This window comes from Cricetulus griseus, chromosome 2 (genome assembly GCF_003668045.3).
Source record: "Cricetulus griseus strain 17A/GY chromosome 2, alternate assembly CriGri-PICRH-1.0, whole genome shotgun sequence".
Taxonomy (NCBI): domain Eukaryota; kingdom Metazoa; phylum Chordata; class Mammalia; order Rodentia; family Cricetidae; genus Cricetulus; species Cricetulus griseus.
The window spans coordinates 111,933,115-111,946,879 of record NC_048595.1 but is presented as its reverse complement, the minus strand read 5'-3'; positions in this window follow the sequence as shown (position 1 = coordinate 111,946,879).

The following is a 13,765-nucleotide window of genomic DNA, read 5'->3' as shown; positions in this document are numbered from 1 at the left end:
TATTTTTAAAAGGGACTGGAAGTGTTTATAATAGAAGTCTTTCATTTCCTTGGTTAGAGGTACACCTAAATATATTTTGCAACTTTTTTCCTCCATTTTTTAATTTGAATTAGAAACAAGATTATTTTACATTTCCATCCCAGTTCCCTCTCTCTCCCCACTTCCCCTGCACCCACAACTAACACCTTACCTATCCCATATCCTTTCTGCCCCACAGGAGGAAATGCCTTCCGTAGGGGGATCTTCAGAGTCTGACATATACTTTGGGATAGGGCCTGGGCCCACCCCCTTGATTTTAGGCTCAGGGAGTATCCTTCTATGTGGACTGGCCTCCCAAGTCCATTCCTATGATAGTGATAAGTACTGATATACTACAAGAGGCCCCATAGATTTCCGAGGTCTCCTTACTAACACCCACGTTTATGGGATCTGGAACAGACCCATTCTTGTTCCCCAGCTATCAGTCTGGAGACCAAGAGCTCCCCTGTAAGCTCCCCCTTGTTCAAGTCACCTGTTTCTATGGTTTTCACCAGCCTGGTCATGAACACCTAAATATTTTAGTGATATTTTATATTATTTGAGTCTATTGTAAAAAATGTGGTTTTCTTGATTTCTTCCTCAGAACTGTTGTTATTTGTATATTCTAATGCTGCAGATTCTTGTGAGATAATGTGTATCCAGATATTTTGTTGGAATTACTTATCCTACACAGTAGTTTACACCTGTAAATTTTAGGGTTACCTAATTATATTATCATATCATCCTCAAATAAAAATACTTTGACTTCTTCTTATGTATTTTATTTTCGCATGATCTCCTCTAGTTTTCTTATTGCTCTAGCAGGACTCCAAGTACTATATTGAATAAATATGGACTATATTAATAGAGATTGAACAACATTATCTTGTTACTGATGTCACTGTAATTTACTTGACTTTCCTCCCATTTGTGTTGATGTTGGCCATGAACTTGCTATAAACTACCTTTAGTATGATTAGGTATGTAACTTGTGCCACTTCACTTTCCAGGACTTTTGTCCTGGTGTTGGATTTTGTCAAAGGTCTTTTCTGGACTAAATGACATAAGCATATGCATTCCTATTTCAATTTCTTTATATTGTAAATTATAGTTTTAGGTTTTCAAATGATGAATTATTCATGCATCTCTGGGAATATATATACCTGATCATAGTGGATGATTTTTCTAATGTGTTCTTGGATTCATGTTCAAATACTTTATTGCATCTTTGTTCATAAGGAAAATTGTTCTAGAATTCTTTTTCTTTTGGGGTCTTCATGTGAATTGGGTTTCAGGGTAACTGTGGCCTCATAAAATGAATTGGGGAATGTTCACTCTGTTTCTATTTTTTGGAATAAATTGAGGAGTATTGGCTTTAACGCTTCATAAAAAGTCTGGTAAAATTCTGTGCTAAAAATGTTTGGCCCAGGCCTTCTTTTTTGTGGGGAACTTTAATGACTGCTTCTATTTTACAAGGTATTATAGGTCTGTTTAAAATGATTATCTGATCTTGCTTAAACTTTAAGAAGTGGTATATATCAAGAAATAATCCATTTATTTTCAATTGTCAAATTTGATCGACTATATATTTTCAAAATATGTTCTTTTAATAATGAGGAAATCCAGTTAACCAAAAGAACATACTTTAAAACATTTTAATTAGTTTAGATAAGTATTTGTCTATTTTTCTGGTTTTCTCAAAGAACAAACTCATTGTTTCATTGTATCTATTTTTCTGTTTCTATTCTTGTGGTTTCAATCCTGAGTTTGATTATTTCTTGCTCTCTGTTCTTTTTTTTATTTGATTTCTTCTTTTCATTAAAGAGCTTTCTGTTTCACTGTTAAGTTGCTATTATAGTTTTTTCTTTTCTTTTGTAGGCAGTTACTACTATTAACTTGCATCTGAGACTCAGCTTCATTGTATCTTGTAAGTTTGGGTATGCTGTTTATTTATATTCGCTGAATTCTATAAAAGTTCCTTTATTTATTTCTATAAAATGTGTTTCTGGGTACTTCAACATGAATTTTAGGAATGGTGATAGACTACATAACTGAAGTGGTTCACAGAAGGAGGACGTGAGGGAGGAGAGCAGTGTTCTGTTTATTTAGTCTCCTTGGAATGGGAATAGACTGTGAAAAGAGGTTATATCAGAAGGTCTGCTACAGTACTCGAGATGAGATGAGGCTGGGGGATAAGATCTGTTTCCCTGGACTACTAGCTGCTATTTTCTCAGGGAATGCCTGCTGGTACAGGGGGATAAGCTAATGAGTTGGTGGAAGGAAGGTTGGAGGAGAAAATCTTTGTGATCCATTGGGGATGGAGTCAGACAAGAAAAATAGACCAATGCCAGTGCTCTCCTATAAAGATGGGAATGAGACTGGGGAATCTGGCTCTATAGGAGAAGAAGGCAAGTTGAATATCTGTAGTCAGTCTGCCTTCTTCCCTCTCATGAGTGGCCTATCAGTTTACAAGGGGCACTTTCTTGAGTTGGGGGCTGGGCTAAAGCAAGATTTGTGAGAAGATATTAGGCGGGGAAGTTCTGTGGAGGGAGAGGTGAAGCGCTGTAGTCAAACTACCTGGTTTTCTGGCATAAGTCCAGACCTGGAAGGTTTTGACAAAAAGGGTGTTTTATTTTTTTTCCATTTTCTTTTCTTTTTTTTTTTTGTTGTTGGAGTGAACTTTTTAAATTTAAATTCTTTAATTACTACTCATATTTATATATCCATCCCCCATTCACTTGCCCTCCCATCTACCCATGTTCCCGACCAACACCCCCAACACACCCTCCAACTCATCTTCAGGGATAGTGACGCCCTCCACCAGGGACCATCAAAGTCTGTCACACAGTTTCGGGGAGGACCTAGGCCCTCCTTGCTGTATCTGGGCTGCAATAGTATCCCTCCATAGGGAATGGGCTCCCAAAATCTATTTGTGCTTTAGGAATAAAGACTGGCTCCACTGTTGGAGGTCCCATAGACTGTCTTTGCCTCCTAGCTGGCACCCACATTCAGAGGGCTTGGTTTGGTTCAATGCTGTTTCCCCAGCTTTATGACTAGGGTTTCCATGCTATCAGTAGGTCAGGTCCACTGTTTCTGCAGGTCTCTCCAGCCCCGTCTTGGCTCCTTTGCTCAACCCTTCTCCCTCTCCACAATTTAATTCCTGTCGTATGGTTCAGTGCTCGGCTTTGGGTGCCTGTTTCTGCTTCAAATAGCAACTAGATGAAGGCTGTAGAAATGGTAACCAAGGTAGACACTAATCTCATTATAGGAGAAACGCATCAAAGGCAGCCTCTCTACCACTGCCTGGCTTCTTAGTTTGGGTCATCCCAGTGAATCTCGTAATATTTTCCCAGGGCCAAGCCTGTACTGCCTCCCTCTATCAAGGCATCTATCCTTTCTTACCCTCCTCCATTCCGCCCCTGTCTCAATTCTCATGTTCTTCTCCACCCCTCCCCTTCTTCCCTTCCTACCTCCTTCCTCTCCCTGCCCCTGGGTTCCCACTATGCTCATGGGTTCTTGTCCCCATCTCCTTCTTGGAGGGACTATGCAATCTTCTCTTGGGGTCCTCCTTGTTTCCCAGGTCCTCTGGCAGTGTGTATTGTAGACTAGTGATCCTTTGCTCTATGTCTAAAAATCAAAAAACTGAGTGAGTACATACCATGTTTATCTTTTTTGTGATTGGGTTACCTCACTGAGGATGGTTTCTTCTAGTTCCATTCATTTGCCTACAAATTTCAAGATTCCATTTTTTTTCCAGCTGAGCTCCATTGTATAAATGTACCACATTTTCTCTATCCATTCTTCAGTTGAGGGGCATTTAGGTTGTTTCCAGTTTCTGGCTATTACAAATAATTCTGCTATGAACATAGCTGAACATATGTCCTTATTATATGAGTACGCATTCTTTGGGTATATGCTCATGAGAGGAATTTCTGGATCTTGAGGTAGACTGATTCCCATTTTCTTTAGAAACCACCTTACAGATTTCCAAAGTGGTTGCACAAGTTTGCACTTCACCAGCAATGGAGGAGAGTTCCTCTTTCTCCACATCCTCTCCAGCATAGACTGTCATTGGTGTTATTGATTTTAGCCATTCTGACAGGAGTAAAATGGTATTTCAGATTGGTTTTGAGTTGAATTTCCCCAAAAGGGTGTTTTTTTATGTAGATGTATTCTGGCTTTTTTGTTGAGAATTAGCTTTTGGAGAATTAACACAGTATGAGGGAACTTCTCAAAATACATGAAGTAAGAGAAGGATACAAGTGCTGGAAGCCTAGGTTATTGCAGAGTAGACATTAAGAGGGATTCAAATTATACATATATTTTGAAGCTGTTTGTGATGGGTTGGGGAAGGGTTGTGAAAGACAGATCATCATGTATGTAACTAAAATGCATAACTCATGTATTAAAAAAGATGGAGTTATTCACTGAAAGAGATAAGACTGTGCAAAATAATATTTTGATGCCAGTTACAAGGTGTGATACTTAAAAAATAAAATTAATCAAGCAGTTCAACATCCAAATCCAGAACTTAAACAAATATTCTAGACACCAGAAAAAAGCTGTGGTTGGTATTATTCCAGGACTTGAATTTAGACATAATTTGAGGCATTAGACTATCTCAAATAACAATGAGTTCCATTTTTTACAAGAAATTATAATTTGAATATACTCTAAGTCAAAACAGCTTTATCACTCTTCAGAGCCCCACAGGTAAGTCATTTAGTCCACGGAAGAAAGTCATTGTTTACCACACATGTTTTCCTGACTGAGGCTGTTGATGGTGGCCAGTGACTGCTGGATCACATATTCTAACTCTAGTCATAAAAAAGAGAAAATTTCTATGTATGGTTTCTCAAAGTGACACCACTTTAATTTTGAAAAGTGATAAATTGACCCATTGTTTTAAGATCTTTTAAATTTCCAAATACTAGGATCTGAGCCACACCAGTGTTTGGAGCTTAAGTTCAAGAGAAGCCAATCTAAGTATTACTTACTTATAGCAGGAGCTAGAAAGTATGATGTTCATTCCTAAAGCCAATATATGATACTGATACAGAAATGATGGATGAATGACTGTGGTGGATGATATTAAACAACCAAAAAAAACACAATAAAATAGATGAAGAAATAAATTAAGAAGGATACAATGGAGCAAAGGAGTGAAAAGAGAAGAGAAAGGAAAAGGGATGGTCATTAAATTTCTTCAGAAATGCCCTAAAGTCATCCTGTGGGTGGTGTTATTATGAGAGTTAAGTATTTATCATCAGAAGCCCTGAAAATACTGAGAATCATTACAAAAATTTAAATGACTACAAGTTGAAAGGGAGGATAGCTGCTTGGTAAGATTATGTCTTCATATTTTCCCACTGTCCAGGCTATGGCCCTGTCTTTACCTGCTATCTGGATAGCTGGCTGCTTCATACTGATTCTGAGAGAATATGTCATTTGGCTTTGTTCTCCATGGGTAAAATGTATTATAATCTATTTCTCTTCCCTCCCAGAATATAATTAAAGCATTCTTGGCATGCGAGCTTCCTCAGAACACACTGAGCACACAGTCCCAGTGTTTCCTATGGGAAACTTCAGCAGTTGGCAGCTTGAGTTAACAGTATATCAGGAGCAGCATTTCAGCTATTGAATTGCAGCCAGTTGGATAGAAATCTTCAGCTCATTATCCTTTCATTGATGCTGATGGTGATGTAGCAGGCATTGTCCGGGTAGTCCTTCCAATATTTTCAGAACTTCTACCTAAGATAATTCATAATCATAAAGTATATATTTTGCAGTTTACAAACAGTACATTCTGTGCTACTTTCAAGAATTACATGTATGGGGATTTTTTAAATATGTGTGCTGATTTTTTTTTCTCAGCTTTCTACAGAACTGTGAATGTTATTGGTTTCTGGGTTTCTACTTAGATACCTTAACAACACCACTGATTTTTTCCCTGGTTGTTTGCTTCCCTTATTGATCTCTCTTTTCCAAAGCCATAGTCAATACCAAGCACAACAAACAATTCAGGGTCTTTATTTGTCTCTTGAGTCAAACAGTTTGATATCTATCTACTGTTATTATTTTTCCAGCCTATACATTTCACATTGGTCCTTAGTAACAAATCTTTATGTTCCAAAAGTGTTATCTAATTCTAATTTCCTTTTCCTTTCACCATGCGAGACCCTCTTTTTTGTTATCCACAATGTCATTTAAGTTTCATATTTTTAAACAAGAAAATGAAAATCTACTAAAATTAATTATCCATGTAATATATTCCTGTGCATTTTAAACATAAAATGCATTCAATACCATTTTGGTTTGCTTTTCTGTCACATGTCAAAGGCAAGTTTGTCTAAGGTATTTTTGATTCATGTGCAGTGGTATACCTGACTTATCATTTGTTATCCCACAGAGCTCAGTATTTTCCTAATTAACCAGCTACTTTTTAACTGCTTAAGTATTTTCTGGATTATCCTTACAATTGTGGTGTGATAAAATTTCCATTTTAAAAACAAAAGGAAAGCCATCTCCAAAACTGTCATATTTTGTGGGACAATCATTTAAAACTCCATGGGAACTGGAAAGTTGATGACAAAGTGTGTGGTCTAGATTTCAGATTCAACATTCTCTTATAGTAATAAGTACTTTTAATTAGTAACCCTTAAAATAACTATAAAATTCTATGGATGTGCCTGAACACTCATCAGACCTGGCATTCCTTTGCATTCTTCACTTTATGTCAATCATCATGCAGTTGATAAAGTGTGAGACCAACTAATTCTGTGCTCATGGATAATTAGTCAAGAATGCACCCAAAAAACAGAGTGGATCAAAACAGAATTGTGATGTGTCATGCAAGCTCTTCAGCTTGAATAGCACTCTCTGTTTCATTTGGATGACCTCACAACATCATGGCAGAATGCTTCTAAACAGTCTTCTTCTCTCCATTGAACCTTACAGAAAGGGTGAAACACAAAATGATATTTTGTGAGCAGGAGTGAACAGAAAGTTTGATAGTTTGTTTGAAAATGGTGGAACCACAGCAAATGCAATTCTGCTGACTCATGGTTGTGCTTAGTTTAGAAAATGAGAATAAGAATAAGAAAATAAGAAAATAAGAATACAAGAAAGTTATTGCTAGTACAGTTTTCATTCCAGAAAATCCTCATTTTATTTTCGTCATCCTGATATTGAACTAAGACTTTGTATTAGATTATAATTCCAAAACTTGTATTTGTATTTTACAAACCTTAACAGGGAATAGCATCCATCTTGGGAAAATCCTTCCCTTGGAAACATTTTGAACTCAATTAATTTCCCAGAACCATGTTTAAAAAAATTAAAGCAGGGGACAGGGCAGAGAATGGAGTATTCTACAGGATTAATTGACAATTTTCCTGGCCAGCCTGCTGAGGTTGTTTTCATGAGACTCTATCTCAAAAAAGAAGATGGATAGCATCTGAGGAATTATATCCAAGGTTGCCTCCTGACATCCACATAAACACAAAGGAACACACACACACACACACACACACACACACACACACACACACACACACACAAGCACAGGTAGAGGCAGACAGAGATGAGGGCAGAAAACATGGTTGGTCAGGAGATGTTCTGTTACCTATTTTTAATGCCATATATGAATGCATTCTATACTGATGCAGAATAATGTTTGTAAAAATTTTAAAACAGATTGGCTGAGGATGGACCTTAGGTGGTAGTTTCCTAGCTTCATGAAGACCTAACATAGCATGATCTAGGCCAATGTTTCTCAACCTTTCTAACACTTTGACACTTTAATACTGTTCCTCACATTGTAGTAACTCCCAACAATAAAATTATTTTTGTTCCTAATTCATAACACTTATTTTGTCATGGTTATGAATTGTAATATAAATATCTGTGTTTTCTGATGGTCTTTGGAGACCAGTATAAAAGTGTCCATAATTGTCCTTTGGTGGGTCAGAAGAACTATGAAATGATTCTGGTATGAATTAGTCATGCTTGTGAGGGCCAGGCAACCCCACAAAAGCAGGGAGAGGACTGGCTCAAAAGTAAGTAACAATGAAATGTGTCTTTTGTAAAAGAGAAATTGAAGTAATCTTGTTTATCAGGAACATAGAGATGGGAAGGTGAAGATACAGGAAAATTCAGAAATGACCTTTGATTAGAATTGCCTATGATCTTAGGTCTTTGTAAGAGATGAGGCTTTGAAAATGCATTTGCCAAAAGGCTATTTCTATAGCTATCTTCTCATACATCATCCTCACATAAATTTCCCCCTAATTGCCAATAATGTCTCTAAGAATTTGTCATAGTGCCATGACAGTAACATTAATTATGTATAAAAGACTTGAATAAATAAGCTACCTTTTTAAAAAATAATATAGCATGCCTTTAATCCCAGCACTTATGAGGCAAGGCAGGTGGATCTCTGTGAGTTTGAGGTCAGCCTGGTTCTCACCGCTAGTTGCAGGACAGGTTCCAAAGCAACAGACAAAGCCTGTCTCAAAAAAGAAAGAAAGAAAGAAAGAAAGAAAGAAAGAAAAAAAGAAAGAAAGAAAGAAAACAAAAAAGAAAAAGAAAGATAGTAGAGATGGGCTGATGCTTCTAATAAAACAATCTAGTTAAATTGTATCATATGTCTGTGGGTAATAAAACGTTTAAATAATACTGTATTCATCACCTTATCTTAAATATATTTACTTACCGCTCATGCCTCTGAGTGTTATATAGTTACTTCTCACCATTCCAACTTTCCAGTGATATTACTCACTTCTTGCCACTAGCTGATTCACTTTTTCCCCCAACACACTTACTGCTTCCTGGTCCAAGTTTAAAAGCTGTGCTACCATTCCTTGGAACTACATGGGGGTTCCAATACCAGTTCTGTGCCATTGCTTAAACTGCCAGGAAGGAATATTGAATCTTTTCATTCCCTGAAAGTTATCTCTTTTGGGTTTACAAATGATTACAAATAGCTGCACTTTTATGCTAAGAATCTGATAATAATAACTTAACAAAGCAGAAGAAGAGACCCAGTCCTAAATAATAATAATAATAATAATAATAATAATAATAATAATAATAATAAATAACAATAATAATAGTTCTACAAAGAAGAAGAGACCCACTCCTAAATGCATATTTTGATTCCCCATCAATGGAACATTCAATTTTTACTGAAGTAAATCTGACACAGTAGTCCAACATTGATATAACTTATTTAACAAGTCCAATGAAATTGCAACTTGCCTTTTACTGTTAGTGATTTCCTCCCACACTTGTAAAACCCTCTTCCTAAGCTTGAAAGCGAAAAAGAGTGACAATACTTAGAAAGTGAACACCTGTATCATCTACCACAGCGCTTTTAACTCCTTAGAATAACAAACTCATTAATGATGTGGTGACTAGTATTTTTGTGCTTATAACAATTATTTCAAACATATTTAAATATATATTTTGTTCTCAGCCTTTTTATTGACAAATGTTATAATGCTATTATGATTTTAGACAATAGCTCAATTTATATTTGACAAAATGACAAGGTTTATTTTTCTATTTATGTTGTTTATACTGATAAAAATTGAGCCAATTTTCACCCTGTGAAATATATTTTTCTTCTCTTTCATTTTTGTTTTTATTTTTGTTTGTGTTGTTACAGGGTCTTCCTATGAAACTCTGGCTATTCTAGAGCTCACTCTGTAGACCAGGCTGGCCTTGTACTTACAGAAATCCACCTGCCTCTGCTTCGTGATTGTTGTGATTAAAGGTGTGCAAGCATTCTGAATTGCCAAAAGTGAGTTGACTACTCAGGATTCTGGGATAATTCTATTATTTTAGGAGCTTTTAAACTTCTTTCAAAATCACCTAACTGATTATTTCAATATATTTTAACTTTTAGTTATATTTACACTGTCTCCATTTTCCCACTCTCAATCCTATGTAGAGACCTGTCATTTGCAAACACTAACCAGCAGTTAGTAATCATTATATCTGAGATGCTGGTAGGAGCTAATGAGCCACAAGCCAATGTCAACATTGCAGTCTGCAAACGCTTCATACTTGTGCCTAGGAAGTGGCTATAGTAGTTTTTCTACCAGAATAGTGGTTGAGAACTATAAATCTTGAGTTTTGTTTTTGAGAAATAAGTCATTACATATTTTTCAGTGCATGCATGATTTACAACTCAGAAATAAAGCATAAAACAAAATATGTGCAATGCAGATAAATTTTGCCCAAACCTCTTTACATATGGATTGCCTCCTTTAATATTTTAAATATTGTATGTGGATGGGCTCCCAAAGTCTATTTATATACTAGGGATAAATACTGGTCCACTACCAGAGGCCCCATAGATTGTCCAGGCCTCCTAGCTGACACCCACATACTTTCTTTAGATTGGGAAAGTTTTCTTCTATAATTTTCTTCTTTAGTATTGTTGAATATGTTTTCTGCACCTTTGAGGTGGGTTTCTTCACCTTCTTCTATACCAACTATTCTTAGGTTTGGACTTTTCATGTAGTCCTGTATTTCCTGGATATTTTGTGTTAGTGATGTGCTTGACTTTAGATTTTCTTTGGACAATGAATCTGTTTCACATTAAACTAATGTATCTTCAGCACCTGAGATTCTCTTCCATCTCTTGTATTCTGTTGGTTATGCTTGCATCTGTAATTCCTTATCATTTACCCAGCTTTTCTATTTCCAGCATTCCCTCAGACTGTGTTTTTTCTTAATCAACTCTAATTCAGCTTTCAAGTCTTGAACAGTTTGAAATATTTCATTCACTTGTTTGTTGTTTTTTTCCTGGATTTTCTTGTTTTAAGAGATTTGTTTATTTCTTACAATTTTTGGTTTTTCTTTTCCTCCATTTCTTAATTCTTTTTGCTTTTTTCTTCTGTTTCTTTAAGAGATTTTCTCATTTCCTCTTGGAGGGACTCTATCATCTTTTTAAAGTTGTTTTTAAGGGTGTTCTAATTTGTTTCATCTGTGTTGGGATGCTCAGGTCTTCCTGGTGTAGAGTCCCTAGACTCTGGTAGCATCATATTGGTCTTTCTGTTGTTGACTGTGTTCTTATACTGCCATCTTCCCATCCCTCCTTTTAGTGCACACCTGTGGGGCTCTCTCTTTCTCCTTGTGGGTACAGGTCCAAGGTTCTCTTCCAGCGGGTATGAGCAGGTCCAATACTCTGGAGGCTCCTCTCTTCCTGTGGGTGGGGTGGGACTAGCCCCGAGATGTAGGCAGATTCTGGATGGCTTGGGCCTAAGAGACTGGTTCATCCAGGTACAGTCTTCAGGCCAGGAGAGTATGAGAAGGGCAAGAAGAAGGTAGGCCAGACACAGGCACATACTCACCCCTCACCAGGGATGGAGGTGGGACTAGCACCACTATCTAGGAAGACATTGGATGGTTATTATTTGAATAACAACTATAAATATTTTCTCATGTATTTTAAAATATCTGTAGAACACTGACAGCAAATGTCACAGTTATATTCTATTTTTCATAAAATGATGAGAATTAAAATGTCTTATTATTTCCAACTGATACAAATATTCATTTAAATATGTTATCTTTGCAGATGGTTCACTAAAAAACAAATGTAGGATTCATGAAACATGATGGACAAATACAATATATTTAATTATGTTTTTAGTATGATGACCATGTATTTCTTTTCAATTAAAAAAGTATCAAGGATAAAATAATGAACAGTCCACGATAATGATAATTTTGCTCAGTAATTGCTAACCAGTAAACTTTTAAAAAGAGTATGAATTCAGATTTAAACCTCATTTGAAAATAATTTTTGAACAGTAGTAAGTGGTTAGCACATTAACTTTCAACTAATCAAGGTAGAGAGAACAAGTGACTTTATAGTGCTTAGACACAAATGGAGCATGTATGTAATCTGCCTCCCCCAAAACACAGGGACCATTATAGAAGAGGTCAGAGAAATATTTTAAGAGCCAGCATTCAAGAACAATCTGAGAAAAACTGCTTTTTTATTATTTGTTTGTTTGCCTGTGTGGGGCAGGAGTTGTTTGGGGTTTCTGTGTGTGTGTAAAAGGAAAGGACCCCTGTACTCAGACTCAGAGCAGTTGTGGTGTATGTGAGAGTGTGTGTGTGTGTGTGTGTGTGTGTGTGTGTGTGTGTGTGTTGACAGGACAGGACAGGACCACTGCACTCAGACTCACAGATTCACAGCAGTTGTGGTGTGTGTGTATGTGTGTGTGTGTGTGTGTTGACAGGAAAAGACCACTGCACTCAGACTCACAGCAGTGGCAGTGTGTGTGTGTGTGTGTGTGTGTGTGTGTGTGTGTGTGTGTGTGTGTGTGTGTGTGTTGATAGGACAAGAACACTCTACTCACAGACTCACAGCATCTGTGGTTGCCTGCAAAAGACCCAACTTTCAAGACTGTCAGCACTGTCGCAGGCTAGGTAGGTAGAGAATCAGAGAATCTCAGGAGAATATTCCACAGGGTAACAAATTTTAATTGATAGATTCTCAGGGACAGAAATTCAGTTTACTTTAAGATTGTGCCCCAGGTAAGTTGACTAAGCACCAAAGAATAACCCCACACCCATGGGTTCACAGATACCAACACTGTGGATTTAGATATTTACTTAAAAAGAGGAAATTGATTTATACCCACTTATTTGGGTATGAAGGTTGTATATAGATCTAGGAGAAGGTAGGGGAGGACTGGGTGAATATGAGAAATAATATTGACTGAAATTGCCATATTAATACAGATATTATATTAAAATAATAATTGTTCTGCTCAGACTGACAGGTTGGTGACACTTTATGGGTGTAGTTTTGTCATTAGGAGCAGACACAAATTCACCTCTATGTGCCTCGGGTTCATAAAATATTTCCAACTTTCTTCAGCATCACTGACACTTAGACATGTAAAATTTTTATATGCTAGATGTTTGTATCTTTGAGGTCTGGTTTCCACAACTCTGTGTTTTTGATTGGGTGTGGGCTTTGTTGTTTGGTTTTTGTTTCATTTTTTGGTGTTATTTTCTTTTGTTTTGATGCAGATTTTCTTTTCTTTCTTTCTTTATTCTTTTTGTATACAATACATCCTAAGGACAGTTCCCCTTCTGCCACTCATATCAGTCCCTCCTCCAACCCTTGATCTTACCCAGCACCACCCATCCTTAGTTACCCTTTGAAAAGGAGGAGGTTTCCCAGGGATATCAAGCAAACACAGCCTAACAAGTTACAAAGAAGAGTATAATCAAATACTCATATCAAGGGTGGATGAAGTATCTCAGTAGGAGGAAAAGGTGAAAAAGAAACAGAGACATCCCACACTCCCACTATTACGAGGCCCACAAAAACACCAATCTACACAACCATAACATATATTCAGAAGACCCAGCTCAAGATCCATACAGGCTCCAAGATTGTCTCTCTGAGGCCCTATGACCTGCTTAGGTGGTTATCTTGTCCGAGTTCACCCAGTGCTCTCCAGCCCTCTGGGTCATGCAATTTTTCCTCTCCTCTTCCTGGGATTCCTTGAGCTCTGCCAAATTTTGGTTGGGGGTCTCTGCATCTGCTTCAACCAGTTGCTGAACAAAGTCTCTGTGATGACAATGGGGCTAAGCTCAGATCTATGAATATAGCAGAATATCATTGGAAATCATTGAATTTAAATTTTGCCAGTTTTATTTGCTTCTATCCTAGAGCTTGGCCATCCATGAAGTGTCAGACATAGGGTCACTCTCT